Source organism: Grampus griseus (genome assembly GCF_964374135.1).
Source record: "Grampus griseus genome assembly, chromosome: 19".
Classification (NCBI taxonomy): domain Eukaryota; kingdom Metazoa; phylum Chordata; class Mammalia; order Artiodactyla; family Delphinidae; genus Grampus; species Grampus griseus.
The window spans coordinates 12,474,395-12,484,926 of record NC_139013.1 but is presented as its reverse complement, the minus strand read 5'-3'; positions in this window follow the sequence as shown (position 1 = coordinate 12,484,926).

Genomic DNA, 10,532 nt, shown 5'->3' with positions numbered 1-10,532 from the left:
CTCAGTGAAATAAGTCAGATGGAGAAAGACAAATACTGTATGATTTCACTTGTGGAATATAAAAACAAAACAAAAATACATGAACAAACCAAATCAAACAAAACAAACACATTGATACAGAGAACAGAGTAGTGGTTACCCGAGGGGAAAGAGGGTGGTGGGAGGGCTAAATGGGTAAAGGGGGTCAACTGTATGGAGACAGATGGAAACTAAATTTTTGGTGGTGAACATGTTGTAGTGTATACAAAAGTTGAAATATTATATTGTATACATGAAACTTATGATATAAACCAATAAACTATATTAAAAATTTTTAAATTAAAAAACTATAAGCTGTCTACAAGTAAAAGTACGGAAAAAGATATGCCACTCTAACTCTAATCAAAAGAAAGCAAGAGTCATCCTATTAATATCAGACAAAGTAGATTTCAGAACAAGAAAAATGACCACGGACATCATATAATGATACAAAAATAAATTCACCAAGAAGATTTAATAATCCTAAATGTGCATGCACCTAACAACTGAGCTTCAAAATATCAAGCAAAAAACTGATAGAACTGAAAGAAGAACTAGACAAATCCACAATTATAGTTGGAAATTTCAACACCTTTGTCTCAACAATCAATAGTACAAGTAGACAGGAGATAAGCAAGAATAGAGAGGATTTGAACAATACTGTCACGCAACTTGACCTAATTGATATTCCAAAACATTACACCCAAGAATAGCAGAAAACACATTCTTTTCAAGTGCACTTAGAATATTCACACCAAGATAGACCATATCCAGGGTCATTAAAAAAAACACCTTAACAAATGTAAAATAATTCAAATTATGCAAAATTATATACACATGAAAGTATACACATCACACATACACACAAATTATACACATCAAAGTATATCCTCTGACCACAGTGTAACTGAAACAGAAATCAATATTAGAAAGGTATCTAGGATATTCTCAAATATTTAGAAATTAATCACACACTTCTAAACAATCCCTGAGTCAAAGAGGAAGACTTAAGAGGAAATAGAAAATATTTTTAACTGAATGGAAAGGAAAACATATAAAAATTTGTGGGTGCAATTAAAGAAGTTTTTAGAGGTAAATTTATAGCAGTAAACACATATATTATAAAAGAAGTTCTCAAATCGAACTCTCTACATTAAGATCCTAGAAAAAGAAGAGTAAATGAAACCCAAAGCACTGAAGGAAAAAATAATAGAGCAGAAATCAATGAAATTGAAGAGGGAAAAACAGTAGAGAAAAATCAATAAAACTAAAAAGTGGCACTTTGATAGGTTAATACAATTGATAAACCTCTACCTAAACTGACCAGAGAGAGAGAGAGAGAAAGAGAGAGAGGACAAAAATTACCTATATTAAGAATGAAAGAGGAGGGACTTCCCTGGTGGTCCAGTGGTAAAGAATCCGCCTTACAATGCAGGGGATTGCAGGTAAATCCCTGGTCAGGGAACTAAGATCCCACAAGCCGCAGGGCAACTAAGCCTGCGGGCCACAGCTACTGAGCTCGCGCGCCTCAACTAGAGCCTATGTGTCACAGACTACAGAGCCCATACACTCTGGAGCCTTCACACCACAACTAGAGAAGAGAAAACCCGCATGCCACAACGAAAGATCCCACATGCATCAACAAAGATTCCACATGCCGCAACTAAGACCCAGTGCAGCCAAAAATAAATAAATAAATAACACGTATGCCACCATTAAATGAAAACTAGTTTAAAAAAAAAAGAATGAGGGCTTCCCTGGTGGCGCAGTGGTTGAGAGTCCGCCTGCCGATGCAGGGGACACGAGTTCGTGCCCCGGTCCGGGAGGATCCCACGTGCCGCGGAGCGGCTGGGCCCGTGAGCCATGGCCGCTGAGCCTGCGCGTCCGGAGCCTGTGCTCCGCAACGGGAGAGGCCACAACAGTGAGAGGCCCGTGTACCGCAAAAAAAAAAAAAAAAAAAGAATGAAAGAGGAGATGTTACTACAGAACCTACAGGCATTAAAAGGATAATTAGATAATACTGCAAAAAACTCAATGCTCATAAATTTGACAACTGACATGAAATGGACCAATTCCTTGAAATACGCTAACTACCAAAACTCATCAAAGATGAAAATGATAACCTGAGAGCTCCTATAAGTATCAATATTAAAGAAATTGAATTTATAGTTAAATATCTTTCAAAAATAAATCTCCAGGCCCATGGTTTTACTGGAGAATTCTATCAAATATTTAAAGAAGAAATAACGTGAATTCTAAAAAATCTCTTCTAGAAAATAGAAGAGGAAGAAACGCTTTCCAACTCATTTTATGAGACCAGCATTACCTTGATACCAGAAACCGGAAAAAGACATTACAAAGAAAGAAAATTACAAATCAATATCCCCCATGAACTTAGACACAAAAATCCCTAACAAAATATTAGTGAATCGAATCCAACAATATATACAAAAAGAATAAATTTAAAAGGATATCACATAAAAAGGCCAAGTAGGGTTTATTCTAGAAATACAAAGATTGTTCAACATTCAAAAAGCAATCAATGGGGCTTCCCTGGTGGCGCAGTGGTTGAGAGTCTGCCTGCTGATGCAGGGGACACGGGTTCGTGCCCCGGTCTGGGAAGATCCCACATGCCGTGGAGCGGCTAGGCCCGTGAGCTATGGCCGCTGAGCCTGTGCGTCCGGAGCCTGTGCTCTGCACGGGAGAGGCCACAACAGTGAGAGGCCCGCGTAATGCAAAAAAAACAAAAACAAAAAAAAAGCAATCAATGAAATTCATCATATTAACAGGCTAGAGAATAAACACTGCATGGTCATCTCAATAGATACAGAAAAAACATTTGACAAAATTGAACATCCATTCATGGTAAAAAACAAACAAAAAACTTCAGCAAACTCGGAATAGAAACGTCCTTAACCTACTAAAGGACATCTAGACAGATATTTAATGTTAGAAAGTCAGAATGCTTTCCATGTAATTTTGGGAACAAGAAAAGAATGTTTGCTTTACCATTCTTATTCAATACTGTATTGAGAGTCCTGGCTGGTGCAAGAAGGCAGGAAAAAATATATATATACACATTGAAAAGGAAGAAATAATATTACTCAGCCATTAAAAGGAACAAAATTGTGCCATTTGCCGAGACGTGGATGGACCTAGAGACTGTCATACAGAGTGAAGTAAGTCAGAAAGAGAAAAATAAATATCATATATTAACGCATATATGTGGAATCTAGAAAAATAGTACAGATGAACCTATTTGCAAAGCAGAAATAGAGACACAGACATAGAGAACAAATGTATGGACACCGAGAAGGGAAAGAGGCGGGGTGGGATAAACTGGGAGACTGGGATTGACATATATACACTAATATGTATAAAATAGATAACTAATGAGAACCTACTGTATAGCAGAGTGGGAAAAAAAGAAGGTACAATCTGTTTGAAGGACATATATTAAGTTAACCTTAAAAATGCATTCCAATATACAGTAGGTGCAGACAAATACTGTTTGATTCCACTTATATATACGAGGTACCTAGAATAGTCAAATTCATAGAGTCAGAAAGTACATTGGTATGTCAGGGACCCCCCTCGAGGGGGAGGGGGAATGGGGAGTTAGTGCTCCTATCTTTTTTTTTTTTTTTTTGATGTGGACCATTTTTTTTTGTCTTTATTGAATTTGTTACAATATTGCTTCTGTTTTATGTTCTGGTTTTTTAGCCCTGAGGCATGTGGGATCTTAGCTCCCTGACCAGGGATCAAACCCACACCCCCTGCATTGGAAGGCGAAGTCTTAACCACTGGGCCACCTGGGAAGTCCAGGGGAATTAGTGTTTAATGGGGACAAAGTTTCAGTTTAGGAAGGTGAGAAATTCGGGAGATGGATGATGATGAGAGTTGCACAACAATGTGAATGTACTTGGTGCCACTGAACTGTACAGTTAAATATGGCTAAAATAGTGTTTTATATTATGTGACTTTTACCACAATAAAAATATATTTTAAAAAGGAAAAGGAAGAAATAAAACAATCTCGGGACTTCCCTGGTGGTGCAGTAGTTAAGAATCCGCCTGCAGATTTTGACAGATCAAGAGGAAATACACCCAAGCAGCCCCACCCACACCTGGGCCTGATTTAGACAATGAGATTATGGACTCTGAACAGATACTATGATGGGATAAGGCTCTTGGGGACCTTGGGGGGGGGATGTATTTTGCATGTGGTAGAGACATGATAATTGGTGGCCAGAGGGCAGACTGTGCTGGACAGGTGACCCTCATGATGCTCTTGGTTTTCACACTCTTGTGTAACCACCTCCCTTTGAGTGTGGTATAGCCTGTGGCTTGTTACCAACCAATAAAATATGGCAAAGGGGATGGATGTTCATGATTACACATATGTGATGATATGATTATGTTATTTAAAGTTACTTAAAGGCACAGTAGTACCTGTTCTTCCTCTTTCCCTTGCTCTCTTTGAGGAAGCAAGCAGCCATGTTGGGGAACCCCATGTGATGAGGAACTATAGGCAGCCTCTGAGAGCTGAGGGTGGCCTCTGGCCAATAGCCAGCAAGAAACGGAAGCCCTCAGTCCTGCATCCCCAACGAACTGAACTCTGCCAACAACTCGAGTGACCTTGGAGCAGATCCACAGTTAAGCCTCAGATGAGACCACAGCCCTGGCCCTTACTGCAGCCTTAGAAAACCTTAAACAGAGGACCCAGTTAAACTGTGTTCAGGCTCCTGACCTGCAGAAACCATAAGATGAGGAATGTTTTTGTTTTAAGCTGCTAAGTTTGTGACAATTTGTTATACAGCAATAGATGATTAATACAGCATTTGCCTGACCCTGATAGTGAGTGTCTCCTTAAATTTTGCGCCCTAAGTGCCCCCCGTTGCCTCACCCTGGTTCCAGCTCTGGTGTGAATTGTGGTTTAGGATGTGTGCAAACACAGTACCTGAATGAGCAGTGTCACTGGGCCATTCTTATCAATTTCCAGGATCTCTCCATTTTTCGTTCCCACCAGGATATGTCCATGTCCCAAAGTGATGGCACGAATTGAAGGGTTATCTTCCAAAAGCAAGCCTGAGGAGGAAAAAATGCATTTAATACTGCAAATGTTGTATTTAATATAATAAAAAATAAAGCGATTGTAATGATTAAAAAAAAAAAAAAAGAATCCGCCTGCCAATGCAGGGGACACGGGGTTCCAGCCCTGGTCCGGGAAGATCCCACATGCCGTGGAGTGACTAAGCCCATGTCCCACAACTACTGAAGCCCGCACACCTAGAGCCTGTGCTCCACAAGAGAAGCCACTGTAATGAGAAGCCCACGCACCACAACGAAGAGTAGCCCCCCGCTCACTGCAACTAGAGAAGGCCTGAGCACAGCAACGAAGACCCAACACAGCCAAAAATAAATAAAACTAAAATAAAAATAAATTTATAAAAAAAAGGAAAGAAAACAATCTCTATTCATTGATGGCATGATGTGTAGATGATCCCATGATCATGATCCCATGATGTGTAGATGATTTTGACAAGGTCACAGGATAATGTGCAAAAGTAAATCATATTTCCATGTACTAGGAACCAAAAATTAAAAATAAAAAAAATTTTAAATACCATTTGTAAGATCATTAAGTATATGAAATACATAGGGATAATTCTGACCAAACATGTATAAGATCTGTACACTAAAAACTAAAAAACAGTGCTGGGAGAAATTAAGGTATACCTAAATAAGTGGAGAAATATATTGAGCTCATAGATTGGAAAATACAATGCTAAGATGTCAGTTTTCTCCAAATTAGTCCATAGATCCAATACGTTCCCAAATCCAATCCTGTAAGAATTTTTTACAAAAATTGAAGAGCAGATTCCAAAATTCTTATAGAAATGCTATGTATGTAGAATAAACAAAATAACTTTGAAAAATAAGAATAAAGTTGGAAGACTTCCACTACTGAACTTTAAGATTTATAAAGCTATAGTATAAAGCTTAAGACAATGTGGTATTGGTGTCAAGATAGAAAAATAGATCAGGAGTAAAAACAGTCCACAGAGAGATCCACACATGCATAGTCAATTGAATTTTGACAAAGTTTCAAGGTAATTCACTGGGAAGAGTTTTTTCAACAAATGGTGCTGGAACAACTGGGTATCTATATGCAAAAACATAAACTTTGATCAACACTTTGCACCATATACAAAAAACAACTCAAAATGAATCACAGATCTAAATGTAAAATATGAAACTACAAAACTTTTAGAAGAAAACATAGAGGAAAAATCTTTGTGAATTTCCATTAGGCAAAGATTTTTTAGGCAAACTGAGAGCATGATCCATTAAAAATTTGATAAAGTGGATTTAAAAATCAAGAACATCGGGCTTCCCTGGTGGCGCAGTGGTTGAGAGTCCGCCTGCCGATGCAGGGGACACGGGTTCGTGCCCCGGTCTGGGAAGATCCCACATGCCGCGGAGCGGCTGGGCCCATGAGCCATGGCCGCTGGGCCTGCGCGTCCGGAGCCTGTGCTCCGCAATGGGAGAGGCCACAACAGTGAGAGGAGGCCCGCGTACCGCAAAAAAAAAAAAAAAAAAAAGGGCAAATGATTTGAAGAAGCACTCCACCAAAGATGTATGGATGGTAAGAAAAAAAATGGCTCAACACTGTTAGTCACTAGGTAAATTCAGATGTAAACTATACCTGTTAGAATGTCTAAAATTGAAAAGACTGATTCAAAAGTCAGGGAGTATTTGGTGAGGATGTGGAGCAATGAGAACTCTCACACTGCTAATGGGAATGTAAAATGGTACAACCACTTTGGGAATCAGTTTGGCAGCTCCTTAAAAAGTTAAACGTACACCTACCATATGACCTAGCCATTCCATCCCTAGGTATTTACCCAAGAGAAATAAAAGCACACGTCCAACTTGTATATAAATGTTCATAACAACTTTACTTGTAATAGCCAAAGACTGTCAATCAATACAATGGAACACTCAGCAATAAAAAGGAATGAACTCTTGATACACACAATAACATGGATGTGAGAATAATGCGAGTGAAAGAGTGCACACCATATGATTCCATTTACATAAAATTCTAAAATGTGCAAATGAATGAGAGTTTTTGGACATGGAGGCAAGGAGAGGGCAGGAGGGAGAGAGTACAAAGGGACGTGAAGAAAATTTTGAGGGTAATAGATATGTTCATTATCTTGACTCTGGTGATGGTATTGCGTGCACATGTATGCCAAAACTTATCAAATTGTATACTTTGAATATGTGCAGTTTATGGTATATCAATTATACCTGTTTTTTTAAAAAGCACTATTTTAAATAGCTTGAAAAATTGTATTAGGTATAAGTCTAGCAAAATATGTGCCGTGTCTGTATACTGAAAGGGACAAACACTAAAGAAGGAAATCAAAGAAGAACTAAATAAATGGAGAGACATACCACTATTATGAATGGGAAGACAATATTGTTAAGGTGCCAGTTCTCTCCAAATTGATCTATCGATTTAATGCAATCCAAATAAAAATCCTAGTAGCAGTTAAAATAAACAAATTATATAGACATATGTATAATATACATAAGCTATATGTGTAATATGTATGTGTACACATACACACATATATAAGAATGAACATATAGAGAAAAAGAGAATGATAAAGCAAATGTGTTCAAATATTAACATTTGGGGAATCTGGGTAAAGAGTATTTACCAGTCTGAGAAGTTTCTGTAACTGAAATTTCAAAATAAAAAGACTTTTGAGAAGGGTTTATACTGTATTGCTTTGTTGTCTATTTTTTTTAGGTGTTACATATTTTGTGAACATATGGCATATCATTAAATATTCTATACCACTTTTTAAAATTGTGATAGCCTATAATGGATGGATGGTTTAAAGGTTATTTAACCAATCATTTATTGTTAGACATTTACATTTGCTCCTTCCCAGAGTTTAATACTTACCTAACCTTTACTCCATATTTTTGCTGCCTTCTGAATAGTTCAGACCCCTCCCTCCACTTCTACCCTGGGACTAAGTAAATCTCTTCCTTCCTGGGCCTTTGATAGTAATACTGGGGACAGGATATAAACCTAGACCAGGTGTCATCTATCTACTATACGAAGCCCCCAGATGTGTTTTATTTGGCTTGCATGGTGTTTTTGTGTTTGAATTTGTTGTCAACATTTAAAAATTAGAAGACTTTACTTGACAGGGACTTCCCTGGAGGTCCAGTGGTTAAGACTTCGCGCTTCCACTGCAGGGTGTGCGGGTTCAATCCCTGGTCCGGAAACTAAGATCCCACATGCTGCACAGTGCGGCCAAAAAAAAAAGGACTTCACTTGAAACTCTAGATTCTTGACTTCTGTTGAAACACCAGATCTGGCAACAATAGGCCAACACTCTGGCATGGCTATTGTGGCTGGAGTTGAGTTTCAACCACTCTCTGTAGATGAGGAATAGGTTCTCTGCCAGCCCAGCCATCTTTACAGACCTGTCTGCTGGCTCCTGTATGCACTTAGCCTCACCCAGGGCTCTAAAGACACAGTTTCATGAACCCCCTCACTCAAAACAAGAGCTGCTCAGGACTTCTGTTAGAAGGCAGTATAGTCGAGAGGAAGAAAGCCCTGGCCTTAAACCAGGGGAGTTAAATTTTAGTCAGCTGGGCTGGTCCTGGCTTTAATATGCCCACTGTGAAATGACCTAGAAGTGTGGTTCTTAACTGCGAGATGGAGGGGAGAGTCATAATGATAGGGTGCTAGGAAAGGTGGGTCTAGCTTGAAAAATCTCCCTAAATGATTTGATGTCCTCCTTTTTGAAAACAACTGGCTTACCTGTCAAAGATCATCTGCAAATCCAAATGATAGGCTCTGGATTTGAATGCCAGGTCTACCATTTACTTGCTGTGTAATCTTGGGCAAGTGACTTCACCTCTCTGAGCCTGGTTTCTCATGTAGGACCTGAAAAAGAAAGAAGACAACAGCTCCCATTTCAAATCCCACTTGAATCTGAGATTAAATCATGATATATATAAGACACGCATGAGTCCCTGGCACAAGGTAAGGACTCTGTATAAGTGGTTACTTTTACTACCCCCTAAGATTGTTGTGAAGATTAAATGAGATAATGAGGTAAAATGCTTAGCAAAGAACCAGGTACATGGTCAGTGTTCAGGAAATGGCTACTTATGATTATTCTCCATAAAGATTCCAAAGGGATACATTGATTTATCATTGCCAAAGGTAGCAAAGAGAACTTGGAGACAATTTGACTGGGCTTGGGGGAATAACTCATAGACTCTAAGACTCAAGTAGAAATCTGGGATGCCTTCTGGGTGTTAGACAGAGATATGAAAGATGGAACTGAGGGTTGTCAATGCAGAGAAAAAAGGAAGGACTTGTTGCCATTGTTTTCCCTTTTTTGTGGAAATAAAAACACTGGGACCTTAAACTAGGAAGACAGGGACCAGATCTGATTAATCTCTGGGTTCCCCCTGTGTAGGGCTGACACTGAGCAGGAACCACTGACTTTCTTTGACTTAGTGGAAGTGACTTTCTCTTGTCTGAGCCTCAGTGTCCTCATCTGTAAAATGAGGAAACGCAAACCTACCCCTGAAAGTGTTGTAAGGATTCAGAGATCACGGTTTGGATATCGCCTGGCTAAAAGTACTCACACAAACCGTGTCTAGTGTGACAACCCACCACACACCGCTGAGAATGGCGGAAAAAAATTTTTTTTGCATTCTTTTTTAATATTCTTTTCCATTATGGTTTATCACAGGATACTGAATATAGTTCTCTGTGCTATACATTAGGACCTTGTCGTTTATCCATTCTAAATGTAATAGTTTGCATCTACCAACCCCAAACTCCCAGTCCATCCCCCTCCCTTCCCCCATCCCCCTTGGCAACCACAAGTCTGTTCTCTATGTCTGTGAGTCTGCTTCTCTTTTGTAGATAGGTTCATTTGTGCCATATTTTAGATCCCACTCATAAGTGATATCATATGGTATTTGTCTTTCTCTTTCTGACTTCACTTAGTATGATAGTCTGTAGTTGTATCCATGTTGCTGCAAATGGCATTATTTTGTTCTTTTTATGGCTGAGTAGTATTCCATTGTATATATGTACCACACCTTCTTTATCCATTCATCTGTCGATAGACATTATGTTGTTTAGGCTATTGTGAATAGTGCTGCTATGACATAGGGGTACATGTATCTTTTACAATTATAGTTTTGTCTGGTTATATGCCCAGGAGTGGGATCGCTGGATCATATGGTAATTCTATTTTTAGTTTTCTGAGGAACCTCCATACTGTTTTCCACAGTGGATGCATCAACTTACATTCCCACCAACAGTGCAGGAGGGTTCCCTTTTCTCCACACCCTCTCCAGCATTTGTTATTTGTAGACTTTTTAATGATGACCATTCTGACCGGTGTGAGGTGGTATCTCATTGTAGTTTTGATTTGCATTTCTCTAATAATTAGTGAC